The sequence below is a fragment of the Typopeltis vanoorti genome, chromosome 4 (genome assembly GCF_054136105.1).
Source record: "Typopeltis vanoorti isolate ZY-2024b chromosome 4, IOZ_Tvanoo_1.0, whole genome shotgun sequence".
Lineage (NCBI taxonomy): Eukaryota > Metazoa > Arthropoda > Arachnida > Uropygi > Thelyphonidae > Typopeltis > Typopeltis vanoorti.
The window spans coordinates 71,289,486-71,302,251 of record NC_143552.1 but is presented as its reverse complement, the minus strand read 5'-3'; the positions used below and the strand labels follow the sequence as shown (position 1 = coordinate 71,302,251).

The 12,766-nt window shown below is 34.2% G+C and overlaps 1 protein-coding gene across 1 annotated transcript in view; it reads left to right on the top strand.

Annotated features, from left to right (window-relative positions):
* Positions 1-4,112: 4,112 nt before the first annotated feature.
* Positions 4,113-12,766, top strand: part of tho2 (THO complex subunit 2-like protein) — a 779,097-nt gene continuing 770,443 nt past the window's right edge. The window contains exon 1 of the mRNA XM_090391861.1: positions 4,113-4,168. The gene's annotated coding sequence lies outside the window, so the exon portion shown is untranslated. The remainder of the gene's footprint in view (positions 4,169-12,766) is intronic.

The following is a 12,766-nucleotide window of genomic DNA, read 5'->3' as shown; positions in this document are numbered from 1 at the left end:
GCCAGGCATCACTGTAATCGAAAATAACGGTTTATTGCCATATAAAAGAAGCTAACGTGATCGGCAACGAGCACGTACATTCATGAGTAGTACATCATCATCATCATCATTAGTGTTCTGTCTCTTGACAGGTCCAATGGGATATCTCAGCAGATTCTCTTCCCCCAATTTCCTGTCTCTTGCTTCCTCCTTCATTTCCCGATATATTCTTGTTCTCATTATATCATCAAGCATCGTTAGTCGTCTTCTTCCTCTTGGTCGCTTTCCTTCAATTTTACCTTCTATCATTCTTTTCAGTAGGCTGTCTCCTCTTAATACATGTCCTATCCAGTTAGGCTTTCTGCTTCTTGTGGTCTTTAGTAAATTTCTTTCTTCTTCAACTCTTTGTAATACTTCTTCATTGGTGATTTTTTCAGTAAACTTTATTTTCTTCATTCTTCTCCATAACCACATTTCAAATGCCTCCAACATTTTAACTTCTTTCTTCCTAATTGTCCATGTTTCTGACCCATATAAGGTCATACTTCAAATATAGCACTTAATAAGCCTTTAGATTTTTATTCATTTTATTAATAAACAAATTTTTCTTGCTATAAAAGGCATATTTTCCTTTGTTAATCTTTCTTTTATTTCCATGTCACATTTTCCATTTTCTTGTATTATACTCCCAAGGTATTTGTATTGTCTCACTTGCTCTATACTTTCTCCATTCATCATCACCTTGATACTTCCTGATTTCCTGGAGACTGTCATCACTTTTGTTTTCTTTGCGTTAATTTTCATACCATATTTCTTGCATATATTTTCAAATTTTTGCATTAGTTGCTGTAGTTCATCTTCGGTATTAGCTAATATTGCTTGATCATCTGCCAATTTAATATTTTGTATTGTTCTTCCTCCAATAGTGATTCCTCTTTCCTCTTCATAAAATGCTTCTTTTGTCATTTCTTCTGCAAATATATTGAAGAGCTTCAGTGACAGACAGCATCCCTGTCTTACACCTCTGCCAATCACACATTTTTTAGTTTTTCCTACTTTTGTCTTTATTATGGCTGTCTGGTTCATATATAATTTAGCTATTAACCTTCGGTCTCTCCAATCAAAACCTATTTTGCGTAATATTTCCATCAGATTTTCCCATTTCACTATGTCAAATGCTTTTTCAAGGTCGATGAAAAAAATATAAACTTCTTTATTTACTTCTATGTTCCTTTAGCATATGGTCCTCATTACTCCAATTGCATCTCTAGTTCCTCTGTCTTTTCTAAATCCAAATTGATCATCCCCCAGAAAATACTTCACTCTATTATACAATCTTTGATTTAATATTCTTAGCAGTACTTTGAAGGCATGTGAGAGTATGCTTATAGTTCTGTAGTCACTGTACTTAGCAGGATTGCTTTCCTTTTCAATTGGTATAAGAATACTCTCTGTGAAATCTTTAGGCCATACTCCTGTTTTGTAAATGAGGTTGCAGAGTTTCCATGTTTCTGTTACACCTTTGTTCTCCAGTTGTTTTAGGATTTCACTAGGTATTCCATCCACTCCTTCCATCTTTCCACTTTTTAATTCCTTAATTGCTATTTCTACGTCTCTCTTTAGTATTTCAGGACCTCTTTCTTCTGTTGAGGTTTCATTTTGCTCTTCCAATTCAATTTTTTTGGTTTTTCATTTTTTGCGTAAAGTTCTTCGATGTATTCCTTCCATCTTTCACCCTGTATTTCAATATCATAAATCAGTTTTCCTTGCTTATCTTCTAATGGCAGATTTCTTATGCTTTTTTTTTAATATTTGTAATTTCTTTTGCTTTTTCAAGCATTTTATCATATCGCCCCCTCTTTTCCATTTCTTCAATTTCTTTGCATTCTGTTTTCAACCATTCCGCTCTTGCTTTATCAGTTTCTCTTCTCAGTTCATTATTTAAAACTCTGTATTTTCTTCTTCCCTCTTCAGTGTTTACATTTTTCCATCTTCTTCTTTCTTCCATTTTTTCTTATCATTTCATTTGTAATCCATGGCTTTTTAATTCTTTTCCCTTCCACAAAACCTATCTCTTGACCAGCTGTTTCATATATCAAGTTTTTCAGTTGATTCCATTTTGCATTAACATCCATAGTTCCTTCAGATATATTCCCTTTGTTCCTCATTTTATTTTCCAGTTCTTCTCTGAATTTCCTACTTGCATCTCCTTTGAGTTTTTCTAGATTCCACCTTTTATGGTCTGAGTCAATATCAGCTCCTGGATATGTTGATATCTTTTTTTACACTGTTTCTGTACCTGTTTTGTATTAACATATAATCAATCTGGTATCTTGCGATATCACCTGGCATTTTCCATGTATATCTTCTTCTCTTTGGAAGTTTAAACCAAGTATTACCAATGATTAGTTTGTGTCTTTTACAAAACTATAAGTCTTTCACCTCTCTCATTCCTTTTTCCAAGGCCATATCTTCCTGTTATTCCCTTCTCTACCTTTTCACCTACCACCGCATTCCAGTCTCCCATCCAGATGGTACACCTTTTAGTTCTGTTTTCTTCCATTATCTCTTCTATTTGATTATATATCTCTTCTACTTCATTTTCATCATGGTCACTTGTGGGCATATATATCTGTATAATCATTATGTCCACAGGCTTTGCTTTCAGTTTAATCATAATCACCCTGTCACTTTTATATCTTATTTTCTTGTACTGAATTTGTAACCTTTTCATTCAAAACAAACGCTACTTCATTTCCCCCCGTGTTCTACAGGAATATATAATTCTATAACCATCACTTTCAAAATCTCCTATATCTTCCCATCTGACTTCACTCAGACCAACCACATTCAATTTATTCCTCTTCATTTCTTTCTTCAAGTTCTCTAATTTACCAGCTCTTAACATTGTTCTTATATTCCAAGTTGCAACATGTATAGTTTCTATTTCATTCTCTCTTGTATGTCTTATTTTCTTCCTATTTTCCTCAATACTTGGGTTCCCATCCTTATTGTCCATTTGAGGATTTCGTAGGTTAACGACTTGAGAAGCCTCATTTCTTCTTCTGCCGGGCATGACATCCATTGTTTGCCGATAGACCCCATTTTTGTCAGTTGTCGAAACTAAATTTGCCGAGTTCACCATATTTTCTTGGAAATAATTCTGAGGTGGTTTCCCATTGCCTTCCTCAGAAAACCATTATGGTACGGTTTCAAACCTGGGAGAGCAGCAGACTCCCACTGCTTAAAATAGGCTACTCCTCTCACTACAAAAGGTAGAAAATAAAGTAAATAGAAAAGATTCACCCCTAGCCCTCGAATTATTCTAATAGCATTGGGGGAAGGAACAAGAAGAAGAAGAGAGGAAGTATAAAGAAAGAAGATAGGGACCAGTCTACAGATAACATAACAGACGTACACATTACATGAAGTAAGACATAGTCCAGCATCAGGTATCTCTGGTTTGCCATTCCCGTACTCACTAGAGTGAGCCCTTGAGGACGAGTAGTACATAGTAGTACATAGAAATAAATAATTCGGATTCATCTAGTTTACTAACTTCTATGATGAAAGATGGAGGCCTGTTGTCTGATTTGTTAAAAGCAAAGGGAGGGTTTAAAGTGCGTTCCTTTCTCTAGTGAGTGTAATTATTATTATTATTATTAATCCTGACACCTCCAAGGAGTCCGAAGACTCATCGCGGGAGGATACCTACAACTGTCTCAATCACTACATCGAACTTCTACTACGAATCATCTTCATCAACGCCATCTATCGCCCACCACAACTAGTATTTTTTGTCTGTAAATTGCGTGTGTTTTGAAGGGCCGATTTGTCTGTATTAATGCATTAATAAATCATGCTATTTACCTAATTTCTAAAAATAAAATATACTTTCGGTTAAAAATACGCAGTATTTTCCTCTATGGAGTTAATGGCTTTAAGGAATTAGGGGATTTTATTTATTATTATTGTTTTTTCATTGTTTGATGTTATCTCTTTGGTTTGTTGTTTTATTAACCTATTTTTCCTGTCATCTTACATCCGTTTCATACATCTAAGTTCCCTTGCTATCCTTTTTTACCCAACAGGTGGCGTTTATGATAATCAGTGTTAGAGGTGGTATGGCGGGTCTGTGTGTGAATGCGGATATATATAAAAGCTGGGAAAAAGGAGGAAAAAATGAAATGCAAGTTGAAATTGATTGTTATTATTATTGTTTCTTGATGTTTATGTAGTAAAAATAAAATTTATATTTTTTAGTTGGCCAATTAATTTTCTTATAACCAAATAAGTTGTTTTCATCTATATTCCAATTTTACTTGTATCTAAATTCTTAAATTTTCATTGCTTGAAAATTTAAATAAAATGGCAATAAAAACTGTAGTGTTCATACATGACTGGTAATAATAAAAGCTTGCAGATTCAGTTATGAATGAGCACAAAGAAAAGGCAGTTAAGAAGTTGTGTGACAGCCATATGAAGTTTTGAAATTGTGAGTGGATCAAATTCGCCAGTCTTATTGGCAACAAATGATAAATGTGGAAAATTCTAAATCATAAACATTACGTGAAATAAATAATTTTTTTTAGTGTTTCGCGCTATCATAGGTATGATGTACTCAAAAATTAATTCTGTTACTATGGATTTCTGTAATACGATCCAAGATCCAGACTAAGGCCATCAATAATCAAATATTAACGTCTCCATCTCTTATATTGATTGCCAGAAGAGTTCTTTGGATATTTCATAGCCCATAATACCACATGTGCATTAGAAATTGGAATCATCTCTGCTCACATCTAACATGTTTTTTAATATGAGAGAATACTGTATTGGGTTCATAATGTACTGTACAGTTGCTTCATCAAGTAGCAACTGTGAATGGTTGGTGGTTCAGCATAATGTATTTGTGGCTTAACCCTTATGCCTACATAGCTCAATCAGTGCTGATGTCATACGGAGATTTCACAGGGTTTTTGGAAACTTGAGTCATGCAAACTTGGCAAATTAGCCAGAGGAATATACAGAGTTGACATCCATAATACAGTGTTCTCATAGGCCTTAGGTTGCTTTGGCTGCAATCCTCGATATAGCAACAGCTTCATCCTTAGCAATAGATGTAGTGGTTTTGAATTGCCAGCACAAGATATTTGGCCATGTGTTCTGACAGTGACCATGAACAAGAAAGTCGTAAGCAGTTTGTGCTATAAATGTTAATATTATATGACTGACCATGAAGAAGTGTACTTCCTTTTTTTGTATAATAAGTTAGGATATTTTTCTTGTCTTTATATTATGTTTGATGGTTTTTAGATGATGATGATATTATCTGCCTAGTGGGAAAGAGTATGATGAGGACAGTAATGAAATCCTAATAAGTGTTCTGGTAGATGAATTGTGTGCAGCATTAGTTGTCCACTTCATGAATATGAAGTCATGGCAGCACAGTATCAAATGCTGATTGCTTTTCTTTATATGTGGTGAATATTATGTTAATTTTGATGTTAATGGTTGCTGATAATGTGATATGTCAGTAAATGGTTGGTGAAGAACATGTGCCTATAGCAGTGTTCTTTATGCTGATGAATGTGGCATGTATTAATGGAAAAATTATTAACAAAGCTAATGCTAATAAGAAGCTATATAGATAGTTTAATGAAATAATTTTTGAAAAGTTGCATCCATAAAAGACAGCAGTTAATAGACTGACCATGAAAGCAGGTTATGAATATCTTCTCCCTTTCACGTATTAGACCTTGTTACAGGTACGGCCCTTTCAAACCGCACCTGTCTCAAGGTTAAGGGTGTGTCCTATGTCTGTAGATGCGTGTGTTCACGGGGCCAGTTTGCCTACTTGTGGGATGAAAAACCCCAGATAAACTGGGGAGAAAAACCCTGCTGTTCACTCCCAAGACCGGCTAATTTGGCTATGTCCGAGAAAGATCCTTAAGCTCCTCACGTCAGTGACGAGAAATTGAACCCAGGACACTCCTTTCCGAGGCATGTGGTTGCGAAGCGCATAGCCACTGGGCTAACCGCACGGATCAGGTTATGAATATATATATATATATATATATATTTTTTTTTAATGAAAAAATTGAATGACTAGAACCGAGATTTAAGTAAAAAGGTTTTAATATAAAAACACTACTAGTTTCGGCCTGTAACAGCCTTCTTCAGGTGACATTATGAAAGAAAGAAAAAACACTAAACATTGAAGGTTAAAAGACTATGAACAACATAGACAGTCTCTATACATGATTAGCATGAAAACTTTGTAGTTATATTTGAAGATGATTGATGTCATCTTCAATCAATGCAATAAACGAAAGTACAGCTGCAAATACAACTATAACGTTTTCATGCTAATTATATATAGAGACTGTCTATGTTGTTCATAGTCTTTTAACCTTCAATGTTTAGTGTTTTTTCTTTCTTTTATAATGTCACCTGAAGAAGGCTGTTACAGGCTGAAACTAGTAGTGTTTTTATATTAAAACCTTTTTACTTAAATCTCGGTTCTAGTCATTCAATTTTTTCATAAAACAATGTATGTTAACTGAGTTAATGATCATTCTGTCATATATATATATATATATATATATATATTTGAGGGGAAGGGAGGACTAAGCATAGATATTATCCTTGCCTAAGAAATGAGCTGAAAAATCATGATAAGTGCAGCTATTACTACTGTTTTTATGTTAAGAAAATGTAAAATAGTGCGTAATTGATTATGCTGACTGATTCAGGCAAAAACAGAAATAGCCTGCATCTCTGCTTCATGTGTAATACTAAAAGGGGAGTGTGCGTGTGCATGTATATATATATATATATATATATATATATATATATATAGTAAGTACCTTTTGTTGCTCTGTGCATTTTAACATATTGGTTATGTGTTAGAAATTTGAGGCAGACAGAAGTGAAAGGTTAGCTTAAGTTTCAGTAGTGTGAAATTTGATGGCTGCACCTTCCTGATGACATGGTGGATATAAACCAACGTTGTACCGGAGAGATTAATTTTACATAAATTTAAAAATCATTGGCATTTCATTCTCTATCATACCATGGGTTAAGAGATCTCTCTTGATGCTGTACCAATAATGGGTTAAATTTTGATGATTGGCATCCTTAAAGCTTTGGTGCATATGCACATTGATTTCTCTCCTAATACAAAGTTTGATTAATTGTATCTGATGCTCAACTTATCATCTGGGACATCTTACATTCAGGAATGTAAACTAAAGTGATTGACATATTGATATCTTTTTAAGGAAGCCAGTGAGTTGCCTTTAATTTGATTTGTCCTAGAATTCTTTAGATTTTTTTTCTTTGTAGGGGGAAGAACTCTAGTTGCATAGCATAAAGTGATATAATATTGTGCCCTTCAGTCACAATATTTGAGGACTATATATTATTATATATGAGTAATATATATAATATATTTCTATATATTATTATATATATATATATATAATTATTAAATATATAATAAAATAATTATATATTATTATATATTATATATGTTGTTATATATAACAGCTTCACATATTATCATATATGAGGCTGTTATTAAAAGAACTTGTCCTGGATATTATATATTATTATATATATAATTATATATTAAATATATAATAATATTATTATATATTATATATATTAATGATATATTATTATATATAATATATATATATAATATATAATATAACAGCCTCATATATTATTATATATGAGGCTGTTATTAAAAGAACTTGTCCTGGTAGCTAGCAGCACCACTACCAGTACTGGATTGAGGCTGAAGAAAGATAATTTGGCAATGTTCAAGACCAGACAAATGTAGGCATGGACAATGGAGGTCTTTAATGGCTATATCACTGTATCACCTCATATTCCCCAGGCTACATAGCATGGAAGCTGAACTAAAAGATTACCAAGTAAGGAAACCAGCTCTCTTGAGAGATGAAGGGCTCCCCCAGCTGAAGAAGAGATTGTTGCAGGGCCTCTGTCTGTCAGCCAGTAAAATCCCTGCAAAATAGGCTTGAACTGTGAGGTCCATGAAGTACTTTGGATAACTAGAAAACTTAATAAAATTAAAAAATTAGAGTTGCGTGTACAATTATAAGTTTCATTCTTGAAGTAAATGAGGTAAGATGGCCAGACAGTGTAGATTTCTAGAGTAGAGATTATAGAATGATCTACTCAGGTTCCCTAAATGACAGAGCATGCGTTGGGTTCCTGGTAAAGAAGAAATTAGGACATAAAATTAAAACTATTTGAGAATATAGTAAAAAAAATAATCCTGATTAAGATTCAAGTAGAACCAAGAGACCTAGCACATGCTAACAACAGTATACCGCGATATGAACAGAATGAAGAAGTGCTGATGTGAGTAAATGATCAGGAAAACTTGATCTTGATGGGAGATTGGAATACAGTTGTTGGAGAGGAGGAGAAGATTATTGGTAAATTCAGACTTGGCAAATGAAATGACAGAGGAGAAAGACTCATTGAATTTTGCAAAAGCTACAACTTTATCAGTATACTATTTGAACTACTTAGAAGAAGAAGATACACAGGTGAAAATATGTAGAAGTTATCCTGGAGCAGATGTGAACATCGGCCATGTCCCAGTCATAATGACAAGCCAATTATGATTAAAAAAAAATCATGCACAAATGAACCGTACAAAAAAAAAAATGAAACATTAAAATAAAAAAAAATGATTAAAATGCTTAAAATGACTTTAGAGAAGAGATTGACAAATTAATACGTCCTCAAAATTACACGTGGAAATAAAATTAATGAAGTGTTGAAGTTTCTAAAGTGAGAATGAAATAAAACTGCAGAAAAACATTTTGGAAAAGAAGAAAAAATATAGTATAAGCCATGAATCGCTGGAGAAGTATTAGAGCTAATGACATGAAGAAAGCGCAAAGCAAAAAATCAAGAGAAGTATAGAAACATGGGGAACAGAGAAGCCAAGAAAGCAGAAGAAGAATGGATAGACCAAATATGCAAGACAATTGATATGAATGAGTAAAGGTAACTCATTCATATCAATTCTCCTGAGTATGCTCGAGTTAGGATGGAAGAGTGCTAATTAAAGATGATGAAATAACACAAATATGAGTGCAATATACCAAAGAACTGTATAGAGGAAAAAGTGCAGGTAGAGGAGGATGAGAAAAGACTACCTCTCTTAAAGTCAATTTGACAAGCTCCTAAAGAGCTGAAACAGTCTACAGCACTAGGAATAGAGAAAATCCCAGAATAAATTTTACAAGCACTAGGCAAAGAAGCAAAAAGTGAACTATTCAAAATGATCAATCAGATGTACTACATAACTGGAGAAATTCCAAAAAGATTTTGAGTAAAGCAATTCTAAAAAAAAAAAAAAAAAAAAAAAAAAAAGAAAGTCTGAGCACAAGCACGTGAAGATCACCTGATGTTATGTCTATTACCTCATAGTCTTAAAATCCTAACTGGAATTATCTATGCCAGTATCAAAAGAAAAATAGAACATCTACCTGATGACCAGTTTGATTCAGAAAAAATAGAGGGACAAGAAAGCTATACTGACTCTCTGACTGATCATAGATAAAGCATTTAGAATAAACACACCCATACTCATAGTATTCATCGATTTAGAAAAAGGTTTTGACAATGTTGACGCGAATGTCATGTTCAAAGACCTCAAAATGAAGATAGATTACAGTGACAGAAAACTAATTTATCAGCTATATAAAAATCGAACTGCAGTCATTGGAAAATAAGATGAAGTAAAAGGGCGTTAGACAAGGATGTAGTCTCTCACCACTATTTTAATAATGGTCGAAGAGTCTATGAAGGAATTCAAAGAAAAAAATCAATAGTGGAATAAAGATCAATGATAGGCTTTGTAATATAATAAGATTTGCAGATGACGTAGCTTTAGTAGCAGAAAATGAAAAAGAGCTATAAGAATTACTTCAACGGATGGATAAACTCTTAAATGAAAGATGCAAGATGAAAATCAATGAGAAAAAAAACAAAACTAATGAAATTATTATGATTATTATATAGGCATTTCCATGATCGACAGACTCATTAGGAAATTATTATTCACACAATACCTATCAAACCTCTCCTTAAACACATTATTACTATTACGTGACACCTCAAAGGAGTCCAAAGACTCATCGAGGGAGGGCATCTACTCTACAACTCTGTCTCCACCAACTACAATCAATCATTTACACCAACGCCATCTACTGCCCACCAACACCACTAGTATTTTTTGTCTGTAAATTAAAGACAATCACAAACATCCATGGCAGGATTCAAACCTGCAGCTTTTGGCTGTAGAGCAGATGCACTAACTACTCGCCCAACCAGGCTGGCTTATTATCCTAAGACCCTCCATGGAGTAACAAACTTATCTACTAGGTCCTGTTTGTCAAAACAACTTTAACAACTTATATGCTTTTATCATGCCCCTCTCTTTTTTTTTTTGATGTTATCATAGGGAGCATTCCAGCATTCCATGTTGCAAAGGTTGCAAAAATAGCACATCATATTATGCAGTTCTTGATAAACACACAAGCAAGGATAGAGAAGTTATTGTTCCCCTATATAAGCAATCTTTGACATATTCTTATGCCAAAGATTGCTACTTTGTCACTCACTTTTAGAATCTGGGTGTCCAGATTTACACACAGTAGTCCAAATATGGCCTTATATATGGGAACAATAACTTCTCTATCCTTGCTTATTGTGTGTGTGTGTGTGTGTGTGTGTGTGTGTTTATCAAGATGTGCTATTTTTGCAACCTTTGCAACATGCCCTCTAAACTTCAACCCCCTTTCTACAGTCACCCCACAGTTCCTGGCCTCATCAGTTTCCTGCAGTTTAGTTCCATCAAATAGTACACAGCTTGTGATTCTTTGCCCAAAGTGTATCACCTTAACACTTGGCCACTTTAAACTGGCAGCCATTTTGCCTTTGCCCATACTGTTAGTGGATTCAAGATTTCCTGCAGGATCTCTGCATCACTTTCATTTATCATTGCTCTTCCCAGTTTAGCATCATTGGCAAACAACAATATTTCCTTTCAAATCATTTCCTATATCATGATGTACAAATTCACTGATGTACTGTGACCCCCCCCCCCTATAGTACACTACTAGTCACTTGCCTTCTTATGGACTCAACTCCTCTATAAACCTCTTGGATTGTCCATCAGCCACTCTTTAATCACAATCACCAGATTCATATCTCCCTATTTTCTTCAATTTATGCAACAGAATTCTATGTGGAATCCTGTCAAATCCCTTTGCAAAGTATAGCAGTATCACTGAGTATCAATTTCCCTTATCATACTTTATTGTCACTTTATTATAAAAAAGTAAGCAAATTACTAAGGCACAACCTACCCTTCACAAAACCATGTTGTCCTTATAGAGTATCATATTCCTATCCATCAAGTCCTGAAGTCTGTCTTTCACCAGTCTCTTAACAACAACTGATAAAAAAAACAACAACTTCTGATATATGCTGTTTGGCCAATAATTTGCTACTTCTGTCTTGGAGCCTTTTTTATATAGTGTGTATGACTATTTTATCTTCTTTCCACTCCATTTGCACCTTCTCAGTACTGAGGCTTAAATTAATCAGCTTGATCAGATCTGATAATTCCTTTTGCACGTTCTCATAATACATGGGCTGATATGCCATCTAATTCCATGGCTGTGTTCACATCGAAGTTCTGTAATATAAGCATCTCCATTTCTTCAACCACTATTCTCATAGCAGTCTTTTTCACATCTGGCAATATAACATCACCCCCTATATGAAATGCCCTTGCAAAATGCTCACTCAATAATTCAACTATTTTGTTCTGTTACCTCCCCACATTACTTGTCACATAGTGAAAGAACTCTTTAGGATTTCTTTTGATCTCATCAGTTAGTTTTCTCTCAATTAGCTTTGGCTTTCCATATCATACATATGGAAAGTGTGTCTGACAATTCCCCAGTTCAAGACTACATAACCACCTTCCATAAGTGAAGGCAGAATAGCTAGATTGGTTACTGTTAAGTTCTCTAATGCTATGATCAGATCCAGCAGTCTCAAACTTTGTGTCCTCCATCCCTTATATGTTGCTTCAGATAATTCTCTCTCAATAGATGTATAAATTCCATTTCCTTCCCTTTCTGTGACTATTCCTCCTTCCAATCTATTATAATTTATTATAGCAGCCACCAATTACATATTTAGTCCTGTTGGCTTTATCTCACACCAGATAGCCTCGAATGAACTGCTCTCTGAATCCCTTTCCCACTCTCTTTGGTTTCAATTCGTCAGCTATCATTAACTCGGTTGCTTGAGGATGACTACCTCATCCTTAGTCAACTAAGTCTCATTAATGCCTGTAATGTTTGTAAGTTGAGCTTACCCATGCCATAAACTTCTCACCTTTATTTTGAATACTTCTGTTATTAGTATACATAAACTGCAATATCCCCCTTAATCCTACAACCTTCATTACACCTATTGCTTATCCCACTAAGGTTAAGAACCTTGCATGCTACATTTAACATCATGTGACCATGTACCAGGGTTGGTATGTGATTACATGGTACATCTCCATCCCTGGTACATGATGACATCATATACCAGGGATGGAGAACAAATTATAAATATCTCACTAGAAGGGAAAAGAATAATGCAAGTAAAAGAATTCACCTATGTAGTAGGAAATGTAATAACATCAGATGGGAGAAGTAGAATTGTAAGAATA